This window comes from Rhinolophus sinicus, chromosome 15 (genome assembly GCF_057876585.1).
Source record: "Rhinolophus sinicus isolate RSI-liver-muscle chromosome 15, RSI-T2T, whole genome shotgun sequence".
NCBI lineage: Eukaryota > Metazoa > Chordata > Mammalia > Chiroptera > Rhinolophidae > Rhinolophus > Rhinolophus sinicus.
This window is the reverse complement of record NC_142515.1, coordinates 23,721,855-23,733,385: the sequence shown is the minus strand read 5'-3', so window position 1 is coordinate 23,733,385 and position 11,531 is coordinate 23,721,855. Positions and strand designations below refer to the sequence as shown.

The 11,531-nt window shown below is 47.1% G+C and overlaps 1 long non-coding RNA gene across 1 annotated transcript in view; it reads right to left on the bottom strand.

Annotated features, from left to right (window-relative positions):
- Nucleotides 1-411: 411 nt before the first annotated feature.
- Nucleotides 412-11,531, bottom strand: part of LOC141572907 (uncharacterized) — a 54,444-nt gene continuing 43,324 nt past the window's right edge. Inside the window, exon 3 of the long non-coding RNA XR_012498458.2 lies at nt 412-700. This is a non-coding gene — a long non-coding RNA (uncharacterized LOC141572907). The remainder of the gene's footprint in view (nt 701-11,531) is intronic.

The window sequence follows — 11,531 nt, the reverse complement described above, 5'->3', positions numbered from 1 at the left end:
TTATTTTACTTAATAATGGCCCCCAAAGTGCAAGAGTAGTGGTGCTGGCAATTCGGATATGTCAAAGAGAAGCTATAAAGTGCTTCCTTTACGTGAAACAGTATGTCTGTATAATACCTAGGAAAAAACATAGGATATTTAGGGTTTGGTACTATCTACAGTTTCAGGCATTTCCTGGGGTTCTTGGAATGTATGCCCACAGATAAGGGGGGGACTACTGTACTTAACTGATAGCATGCCTGGACCAGAGCCCTAGCAATAGTGACTGAGAACCCAGTCCTGGGGAGGGGAGAACCATGTGGGACAGGGGGGAGGAGAGGAGGGCGGAGGGGGCCACCTTTGCCTTTGTGGTAATGGTATCTCCAGACAGAGTATTTTCTCTTTTCTAAAAAAAACAAAACAAAACAAACAAACAAACAAAAAACCCTCTCAATATATTGAGATTGTAGCATCATCTACATCATATTTCAGGTCTTGGAAGCCAATCTATAATGCAATGGGAAGTCAGTGCCTTAAGTGGTCTTTAATACCGCTTTCACTCATTTCCAACACGCTTTCAGGCTTCCAGAAGCTCTGAAGTTCCCCCAAATTCGCCCAACATCTTTGAACGTCTTCTACATGTCAGACTTGCTGGAAGTACAGGAAGACCGAGACTACCTTCGCCTTCCTGGAGTTCACCATCAAGCAGGGGGATTGGTATCTACAAATGATGACAGTGCCACGTGAGTGCTGAAATAGAAGCACATACAAAATTCTGCACATTCAAGTGGGGGGCGGGTGACTACGTTCTTGAGGATGTTTGGGAAATTTTCTTAAAGGAGGTAGCATTTGATCTGGGGCTTTGAAGGATGCGGCAGAGATTTCCAGGTGGGAGAAATGGGCTACTATATTATAATGATAATAATCCCTGTGACCAGCCCAAACAACAGAAATAACAATGATAATTATAGTATTTAATCTGCATCAGTCACTGTCTCAGGCACTTCATACTAACTGTTACTTTCGATTTGTCATAACGCCTCTGGGGTGGAGGAGCAAATACTATTATGCACTGCCACTTCACAGATAAGGACATAAGGCTGAAAGAGAACCAGTAACTTGCCCAAGGCCATACAACCATCCTAACATTGAGACTAGATAGGGTAGAATGCCTCTCCCCTCCACTCAATCCTTCCAAGACCAATTTTGAAAAAAGATTGATTTTGCTTTTGACAAAAGTCGAGCACCCCACCCCCTTACAGCATTTCCTCATTCATTCAACTGTTTCCTGCATGTCTACTAGGTGTCAGGCATTGGGCTGGCACTGAGGGTACAAAAAATAAGATGTAGACCCTGCCCTTGGGAACTCACAGTTCTAGCAAGGGAGGAAGACCTATGAGTTAATGGACCACAGAGCAATGTGCAAGATGTATGTCTGAGAAGCCCAAGATACTCTGGGCTAACAGAAAGGGGTCAGGTTCAGATATTGCATAGTTCAGCAAGAACTGAGTCTGGGCAAAAGGAGGCGTTTACCAGCTAAGGAGGTGGGACATGGAATTCCACGCAGAAGGAGGAGCAAGTGCAGAACAGAAATGAAGGAGAACATGACCCTCTGGTATGTGGCATTTGAGGGAGGTGGGCAAGGTGGAGAAGGGGAGGCCCAAGATGCTGCCGGGAGCTACTATCTCTGAAGGCTCCTGACCAGGTTGTTAAGGAGAAGGTAAGAGGGAGGCTAGACTGGCTTTTCCTGTGGTGGGACTTCAAGTGTTAATCCAGACTCCTCAGAAGGTGCCCTGACACCATAGCTGAACAGCATAAGAGTGTGTGTCTGCATCTGTGTGTGTTGGAAACAGTGAGCAGGTCATCCCAAATCAATAAGTCTGAGTTGGCCATAGATCACTCTAAAGGGCCTTATAAGGGTAGGAAAGCATGGAGGGTATTGTGGCTCAGCCTCTTCCTACATGTGATGCCTTCTTTACAGACCCCCTCCACCAGTCTTCTCTGCTTATCAGCCCATAGATATCAGTTTCCCTCTCACATATATCAGTTTTGCACTTATACATTCACATATAATCCACAACCCATCTACTTCTCTTCTAACCACTCTCACATTCTCACATAATTTAACTATAATAATTTTCATACCATTACACCTACATCCTTGCATACAATACATTCACGGAATGTAATACTTACACACACCCACTTATATGAACAAACCCAGTCACCCAATATTCACTCCTCCATAGTCTCACATTGTCATATTTTGTCCGAAGGAAGTGTAGTCACAAGTCCTTTCCAGTCATTGTCATTCATGTTGTTGCAACCATGATTCCACACAACCCCACCCAACACTCCCCTTTCATACACTCTTAGAGTCCCACAGAGTTCAGCCATAATTTTATATCTTACTCAAGTTTCTTGAACACGTACAGGTACCCAGAGAATCTTACAATGTAATAGCTCCTCCAGTCTACCCTCCTTATTTTACAGGTAGTATAGCTGAAACGCGGAGGAAAAAGTGTGACTTGACTAAGGTCATACAATTAGTTAATGGCAAATCTAGCGTGTTAACTTCAATCTCATGCCTTCTACCCTAGTGCTCTTTTTCCTATGCCAATATCTCTCCCTCATAGTCTCCCTTTCAACCCCCTATGCTAATCTCCCGTACTGACTCTGAGAAACATTGAAATAAAACAGACAGCTCTTGAAGAGGCAGGCAGCTAAGTGAATGGAACAAGTATGAATTTGGAATACAAAAAAGCATGAGTTAGAATACCAAATAACTTGTAGGGCGGTGACAGAATTCAGAGAAAAATGTATGTAAAGACCCTGGCTTTACAAAGTAATAACTCCTAACATCTGTTGGACACTATGTCCTAGGCACTATGAAAGCACTTTACACATTATCTCATTTAATTTTTACAATCTCTTTAAGTGTGATTATCTCCATATTACAGAAAGGGGAAGTGAGGCCCAGAGAGGTTAAGTTGCTTGCCCAAGGTCACTCAGCTATTGGGTTTTAAGATCATATTGTGCTCCGCTTTGACTTCAAGTCTGGTTTTCATGAATTATATTGTGCTTCTTCCCTTGGTAACAAAAGTCATTCTCTATTGAATCCTTACTCTGTACCAGACACCGTGCTATAAATGCATAGTTTCTATGTATCTTTCCAGGTAAGAAGACGGGTTTGGTAGGTGCTCAATGGATGGTTTTATCATTATAAAGAAGATTCTAACTTCAAAATCAAATTTAGATTTATTTTGTCACCCTGTAAATTCTTCAGATCATGTAAATCTTTAGTGGACTTGATCATTCCCATTGATTAGTTAATTTCAAATCAACCTTTCTCCTTCGCTGATCTGTAATTTCCTGCATTTCCCATCCCAGGGCATCATAGGAAGAGGGGCCCTGCTGTGACTACATATAGTTCTTCATTTTCACCCACTAGATGAGGTCATACCCAGGCACAAGTCTTACACACGCTAATAAAGCCACTGTGATTTAAGCAATTGTAAGACCATTAGGGAGTGGAGTCAAAATACCTTGGTCCTAGTTCCATCCCTTACTAACTGTAAGACCACAGGCAAATTACTTTCTTTGCCTCAGTTTCTGCATCTGCAGTACTAAAATAGAAATTCCTCCCTCCTAGTGTTGTTCTGAGTTTAAAATGCTGCAAGGTATCATTATAGAAAATGTGGCATACACTAGGCACTCAAAATTTGCCACCCACAGTTTCACAGAGATACAGTACCAGCATTCATATCAACCCAAGCAGAGACAGTCACACAAACCTTCAGACAGGCCCATATAACACACCAAGCTGTAGACACGCTCAGATCTGCTGGTTGTGGGCTGTCAGAGTGCCTGAGAGAAGGCACTCTTAAATAACCTTGGATAAGTCACTTAACATCTAATTTTAAGGAAAAAAATTAACAGTGAAGAACTTTGGAAAAACAACCACAATGCCATTTTCACACCTAACAAAATTGGCAATACTTTCCTGATATCAAGTACTCAGTCCATTTCAAATATTCCATTTTTTTTTACATTTGGCTTATTCAAATAAGGAACCAAAAAGGTCTATCCAACAATGTATTTGACTGTTATCTCTATTTGTCTTTTTTAAATGTGTAGTATGAATCTCCCATCTCTTTGAAGACCCTCAGTCGTTTGTCCAGAAGAATGTCCCACATTAAGAAAAAAAATGTTTTTAAAAGTTTATTTTGAATCACAAGTAATACATGAATATATCCTTTATTGTTAAAAAAGGAGAAGGAGAAGAGAGAGGAAATCAGACAGTACAGATAAAGCAGTCTCCCTTCTCCCTTGTCCATCCCCAACTCCAGCTCTTCAGCCTCTGGAAGTCTCGGTTTTCTCATCTTTAATATGGGAAAACCTCTCTTCCTAAGGTTGCTGTGAGTATTAAATTATAAAGAGCTTGGAAGCGCTTAGCTCAGTGCCGGAATCACGGTAATCGTTCAATAAAAATCGCCTGTAATGATTTTTAGTCATTGTTATTATCCGGGCAACCGCAGAAGAGCCGCCAGACCCTGTGAGCGTTCAGCACCCTGGACAGAGGCGGCGCCCTCCCAGCCCAGCCCAGCCCAGCCCAGCCCCGCGCGCTCGCGGGAGGATCTGTAAATAAAACCGCCCGGCTTCCGGCGGGCCCCGCGCCACCGGTGAAGGGGAAAGGAATCCGGGATTTTCCGAGCCGCCTACTTCGGCAACGCTTCTGGCGGAGACAATTACCCGGATACGCTCGGGCTGGCCTCCCCGAGGCTCCGGGTCATTTTAGACCTGGGCCCCCGTCTGTCCTTGAGCAGGAAGCCAGGCCGGGCGAGGGCTAAAGCCGAAGCCTAGTCTCCCAGGTTGCAGAATAGCCGGGGGGAAAGAGGGTAAGGATTACGGAAATCGCCACAGGAGGCCCCTCGGGGACCTCCGCCCCCCTCACAGCCCCACAGCTGGAGCTCTCCCCAGACTCCGCCGTCCTCAGGCGTGGCGGGGGCGGGGGTGGGGTGTGGTGAGGTGGGGGGGTGGCCTCCGGAAGCCGGCCCAGGACACAATTAGCAGGGAGCGGAGACGCCCGCGAAGGCTGATTTAATTAGGTGACACGGTGCCAGGCAGGGATGCGGGGGGAGGGGAGAGCAGGGTCAAAACATTTTGTAAAAATCTGTTTCACAAACGCGGCTGCTCCCCTCGGGGTAGAGAGACATTACGGAGTCTTTGGTGTCGATCAAGGCTGGCAAGAGGCGGCCAGGAGCGCGCGGCATTTCCTCCTCCTCAGCCTCTCTCTTTTGTCCAATCTCCCAAAACAGTCCCAGGAGCCATCAGCTCCACTGCGTTGCACGGCCGGGGGTGGGGGTGGAGGAATGACTTGGGAAGGAGACCTCCATCGGGGAAGGAAGCGCTGTCTGTCCAATGCACTCCCCCCTCCCCCATATTCATATGAATATTAGCAGTAGTGGCTGGAAGCATCTACTTTGCAAATAAAGCTATCATTTGCGGAGCAGGTACTCTGCCACTACTAGCTGTCTGATATTGGTTATTTATACTCTGTGCCTCAGTTAGTACATCTCTAAAAAGACCCCTCTAGAGTTGATCTGAGGAGAAAAGGAAATAGATAAGTAACAGTAAGCACTTAATGGTTTATTATCGCTACCACTACTGTTTTGTTACTATTAGGTGCCAGGCTAGTTGTTTGACATCTTTTGTCCCTAATCCTCACAATGACTATATGCCATAGATATGATTATCCCCATTTTACAGATGTGGAAACTGAGACTCAGAGTTTAAGGAACTTGCTGTGTCACTGACCTGATCGGGACAAATCTAGGAAATGAACTCAGGACTGTTTGGTGTTAAATCCTTTACCTTTTACCATCCTGGGGCTGAGATGCGTCAGTTTCCCACCTGTGACTGTATCTCAGATCTCAGTGGACCCACCAACATAACTGTATGCCTTGCTCCACCGTGTCTGGCACAGCAAAGCCCACCTCAGGTACCCACATGCTTGCATGGCACTGAGTAAAAGGAGCATGCAGTATGTGCACACACATGCACACACACACATCATCAGAGACAGTCATACATGGTTATCCTCCCACAGAAAGATGCTCCCACACTCACCACATCACTCAGAAGTCACGTAACCTGCACACAGGTGCCTACCTCCCACTGGTCACAAGAGAAAGGGGATTGTCATATAAAGTTATACCCAATATCACAGGAGAGATGTAGTAATGCACAAATATACAAAGTATATATAACACTTTCGTATACAAATACACTAAGGTAGTAGGACATGAACAATTACACATATAGTCACATACACAGGAAGACACTTTTCTTTTTGCAAGACACTATTTACAGAAATACAGAGATACATAGTTACAACACACCCACTACCACATACTGTCATATACCATTTCATGGAGAGGTGTAGCTCCACACTCACTGTAACATACACAATACATCCACACTTAAAGAGACATAGCCAGGCATAGTATAACACAGAGAGAAAATTAGTCAAAACCCAGTTCATATACACACATTCCCCAGATCAGTAGAGATAGGGAACCATAATCTCACAGGCTCACATGCTCACAAACATACACACTGAGTCTCCTCTCAAACCCTCTGGGAAGCTGGCTTCAACCCAAAACTTTCCTGCCTCCTAAAGTCTTCCGGGCATGGGGATCAATTGACTGCCTTCCCCTCCCTTCTCACAGCTGAGCCCAGGGCAGCAGGGACCCAGTCCTCCAGCAGACATGAGAGGGGACCCTAAACAGCCAGTCTTGAAGATACCTTGTCTAGCACCATATCCAGTCCAACCTGGAGCCAGCCATTGGGACTTGGGGGCCATTCTCCCATCTGCCAAGTTCATTCCCAGCCTCATGCCCCAGCATTAGCTTTCGGAAAAGGGCAAATGGATTGATCAGTAATCGTTCCTGGGGAACAAGGGCTGTCTCCTCAAATATCTCCCCACCTGTTGTCACCTACCTGTGCAGGTGCTCTCTCAACAGCTCAGAGCTCCAGCCTGGGCAAGGTCCCGAAGGCAAGTGGGTGGAGCCTGGTTCCATCCTCTGTACCCCCAGTTCTAGCTCCCTCTGCAGCTGCCCCCTCCAGCTCCAGGCCCCCTGGACAGCCCCCTCCTTTCCTGCAGCCTGCCCACCCAGTGCTGTGTCTCTTCACTGAAAACCAGACTAGGGACTGGGAGGAGGGGGGAAGATCCCAGGAGAGGAAGTGGCATCTGACGGCCCCAGCACCAAACCTGGGGGGCTGCAGGGGGGAGGGAGGAGCAGGGAGGCTTCTCATTGTGTGAGGGAAATTTTATTTTTAACAGATGCTAAGGCAGATGGCGCAGAATTAACAGAAAATGGGAGAGGAAAGAGAGGAAGAACATTACTGACTCCGGAGAGAGTGGACATTAAAAAAATAAAGAATAAGGGAATGAAAACAAGTTTAAGTGCTCTCTCCGGGGGGTGGGGGGAGGGGAGGGGAGCTGAGAGGCAGAGAGGGACAGAGCAGCGTGGTGATAACCAGAGGCGTGAAATTACAAAAGTAAAATTTGTGGGACTCGGGAGGGGTTGAGAAGGCCCCAGTTTCATTGCAAAACTCACTCAGAAATTACTGATGTGATGTTTGAGCTTTTATCATTAATAATAATCGAGAGGGGAGGGGAAGACAAAAGGACTCTTGGGCTTGGGGGGTTTGGGGCACCAAGAGGAAAGGCGCTTGAGCCGTGGAGGAGCAGGCAAGACAAGAGTCATCTCTGTGACAGAAAAAGGAAGGGAAGAGAGAAAAACTCAGGGAGATACAGTAGAACTGAGAGAAATGGAGAGACAGAGGCAGAATAAAAAAAAAAGGAAGGAAAGGAAACAAGGGGGAAAGGGAGAGAGAAGAGAAGATGTAGAAGGGATTAAACAGGAGGGGCTGGGGAGGAATGAAAGGAAACTAAAGACAGGAGATTCAGAGATAAAGCGGCTGTGACAAAGAGAACAGAGACAGTAATGGGGAGACAGAGGGCCAGGAAAATAGCACTAGGAAAATGTACACACTAGTGGGCAAAGAAAGTCGCTCCAAAGATGAGTGAGTCATGGCCAAAGTGACCAAAAGCAGGGACCCAAAGAAACAGGAGGAAGAGACAGAGAGGAAAGAACAGAGGCCAAGACAAACAGAAATGAATGAAGAAAAAGAAAGAAACAGGAAGAGTGAAAGACAGACACAGAAAGGGAATGAGAGAGACAGAAGGAAGTGGAGAGAGAGCAAAAACTAAGCCGGACTTTGAAAGGGACACAAACAGAGTTGGGGGAACAGAAATTTCAAAAGACAGAAACAGACCCACACGATCAGAATGAGAAAGAGAGGTGAGATGGAGAAAGGAAAACTGAGCCAGAGGCACAGAGAGACAGAGAGGCTGTGGGGGAGATGACAGAGAGGGCAGGAAGGGAGGAAGGGATGGGAGACAAAGAGGAATGGCCGTTTATCTCTCCTCCCAAATTAATTGAGGCTACATCAGCCTGAGCCACTAAAACGGAGCGATTATGAATGGGTTAGTCACAGGTGGAGTTAAAGGCCTTCAGAGGGATATTAGCCAAAATTGAGTGGCTTTTAATTTCTTTCTAACGAGAGACTGTGGCTGGGGAACCAGGCACCGCCTCCGCTCAGCTCCACAGCTAAACACGGCGTGGGGGCGGCCTGGGCCACTCACCACATGACCTGTGTGGCATAGGCAGCCAAGTGGAAATCGCCATGTCTGAAACATGCCTACAACATGCCTGTGACATGGGATACAATAGGGGGTAGCCCAGTGGAGGGCCAGTAGAGAGGGGGAAGAGGGGTCACAGTCATTGGAAATGGCCAGGTGAGGGAGCACAGGGTAGGAACTGAGCAGTGTGGGATGCAGAGGAGGGTGAGAGGGACAAGTACACACTGCCAATGACAAGTGCTGCCATTGCCACAGAATTCCCCAATTATCCCTGGCCCTACTTTGAGGAAAGCACTGTGGTCCAGGACTGCTTTTCTCCATTGTGGAGAAACCAAGGCCCTGCGATGAAAAGAACTATTGCGCATTTACACGTGAGTAACAATGATGACCTGAACCCTAAAACAGAAAGGTGATGTGGAGAGAGCACTGAAACATGAATCCAGAAACCTGGATGTGAAGTTCAACTCCCCTCCTAACTTATGGCAGAAGCCTGGGCATCAGCCTCTCACTTGGCCTCAGTTGGCCCATCTATAAAATGAGGGGGTGGAAGGCTCAGATCCCTTCCAGCTCCAATATGCTACGGTTCTATGCAAGCGCACTTCCTGTCTGAGGTCTTCTCCGGGGGTCTCGGCTGCTTTGCTTACGAAATATAGGATAGGATATATAACCTTGATGAGTATTTGTGACCACCAGAATAAAGTATGTGAACTGAATTTGGGGTCCCTGGCCCAACTCAGAGCAAATGCAGTGAGTTTCAAGCAGCGGGTGTGCAGGCGACGAATGCCGATCCTGGGTGGTGAGGCCTAAAGGAAGCCAGAGAAGGGGGTGGGCAGCAAGCCGGTGGCTGGAGATGGGTCATAAATGGTGATAGAGGCAGAAGATAGAGGATGTTCTTAGTGGGGACATCAAGAACAAAGGTGCAGAGGTACCACCCTGGCTGAAGCCGACCCGACATGGGTATACAGTGGGTAAAGGGGAGGGAGGACACAGGGGAAACAGTGGGCCATGTGTATGCAGGACCAGAGAAGTTGGAAATCCACGTGTAGCCCCAGGATAGAGCGCACACAGTGAGTTTCTGAACAAGGGCAGCAGACTGTTTTAGGATTTGGGGTACTTGGGGAAGGTGACTATGGGACAGACATGGGAGGAGAACATGGAACTATGTGAGCAGACAGGGGGCTGTTGTGATAGGCTGAATGAGCCCAGGTGAGGAGGAGAGGAGGGGACAGATAGAAGGAAAGAGACAGTAGGATTTGGTAACTGACAGGGTGTGGAGGCTGAGGATGGGACAGGAGTAAACAGCGACCTTGGGGTGTCAAGGACAGCACTTTGGAGAGCATTGATGCCAATAACAAGATAGGCAACACTGGGTGGGAGCTGAGACAGACACACAAATGTGGGCTTCCATCCAGCAGAGCAGAAAGAGGCTGAGGTGAAGCAATGCGGTTCAGTGGAAATTACTTTCATTTCAGCATTTACGATATCCGCCTTGTTGTTCTGTCTCGGCCACTAATTAGCCATGAAACCTTGGACAAGACGCCCTGTGTCTGGGCCTCAGTTTATCCATCTCTAAAATGTGGGAGTTGGTCTAGGCTCTTTAAGTTTCCCTTTAGGTCCATGGTTCTGAGATTCAGAGACAAAGCCACTGCAGAGACCTGCCTGGGACAGAGACCGACTAGAAGAGAAACTGTCCATAATTCTGGCTGCCCTCAGGTCCCCAGAGCCAACAGCTGCGCCCCCTCCTCCTCGCAACTCCATTAACACTCAATTAGAGGGCCTGATGGGCTCCAGCCTTAGAGGCCCCTCCCTACCTCATAGAGACAGTCCCCACTCGGGTTCATCTGATGGGCCCACAGGGAGAAGGCTTCACTCACATTTATAACTAACTGCAGTGGCCGCCCTGCTGGCCTCTCCTGCCTCCTCTCTCTTCTGTCTCCCACAGTGGAGTCCACAGGGTTGGGTGACAATGGGGGGGCGGGGGGGTGTCCTGTAGATCCCATGCTGGAGCCCCAGAGATGAAAGGGAGCAGGCCCTAGAGCAGAAGTGGGAGGGGAGAAGTGAGGAAGAGCGCGTGAGAGTGTGAGAGAGAGAAAAATGACAGGCCCTGAATATTGGGCGCCCTCACTTTAAATCAAGATAAAAGACTGAAGTGGAAAATGAGAGTCCAGAGAAACCCCGGACGGCTCGGGGCGCTAATGGAAACACATGGCTGCCGGCTGCGGGCTTGTCAGCTTCCCCCGGCGCTGCCATTCCCGTCTGATAATCCGGCCTGCCATAAAATTAGACTAGCAAATACCTCCTGACAAAGATGCATGTTTCTCTCTATTGTGCCATCATAAAAAAAACTCCGCTGGTGACTCGGGGAGCCGCAAACTTCAATTTAAATTTACAGTGCTGCGGAAGGAAAGTGATATGCACTCAAAAATTTTAATAACCTATTAAGTTACGACTTCAATTTCATTTTATGAATATTTTCCTTGGGGAGCACGGCTATCACAGAGAAAGATAGAAATTTAAAAAAGATAAATAGTGCCATTAATCTCCAACATTTCTCTTCCATTATCCTTGAAAATTAGGAGTTATTTTTGTTCAGATCTTCATGTAATTAGCTCCCTCCACTTGATTCACTAGCCAGAAAATGACCATGTTCAGAAAATTAAAAATTTGTCATTAAGTGGAATTTAACATAATATCATTTATCTTTATCTATTCCCCAGCTGACAGCAGGAAGCCTTGGCTGCCTTACCGGCTGGTGTGTCAGAGAGGGGAGGGACTGCTCAGGGAGAGACACAGGGAGAGACAGAGACAGAGACTGAGGAAGGAGAGAAGGCCAGCAGGGCGT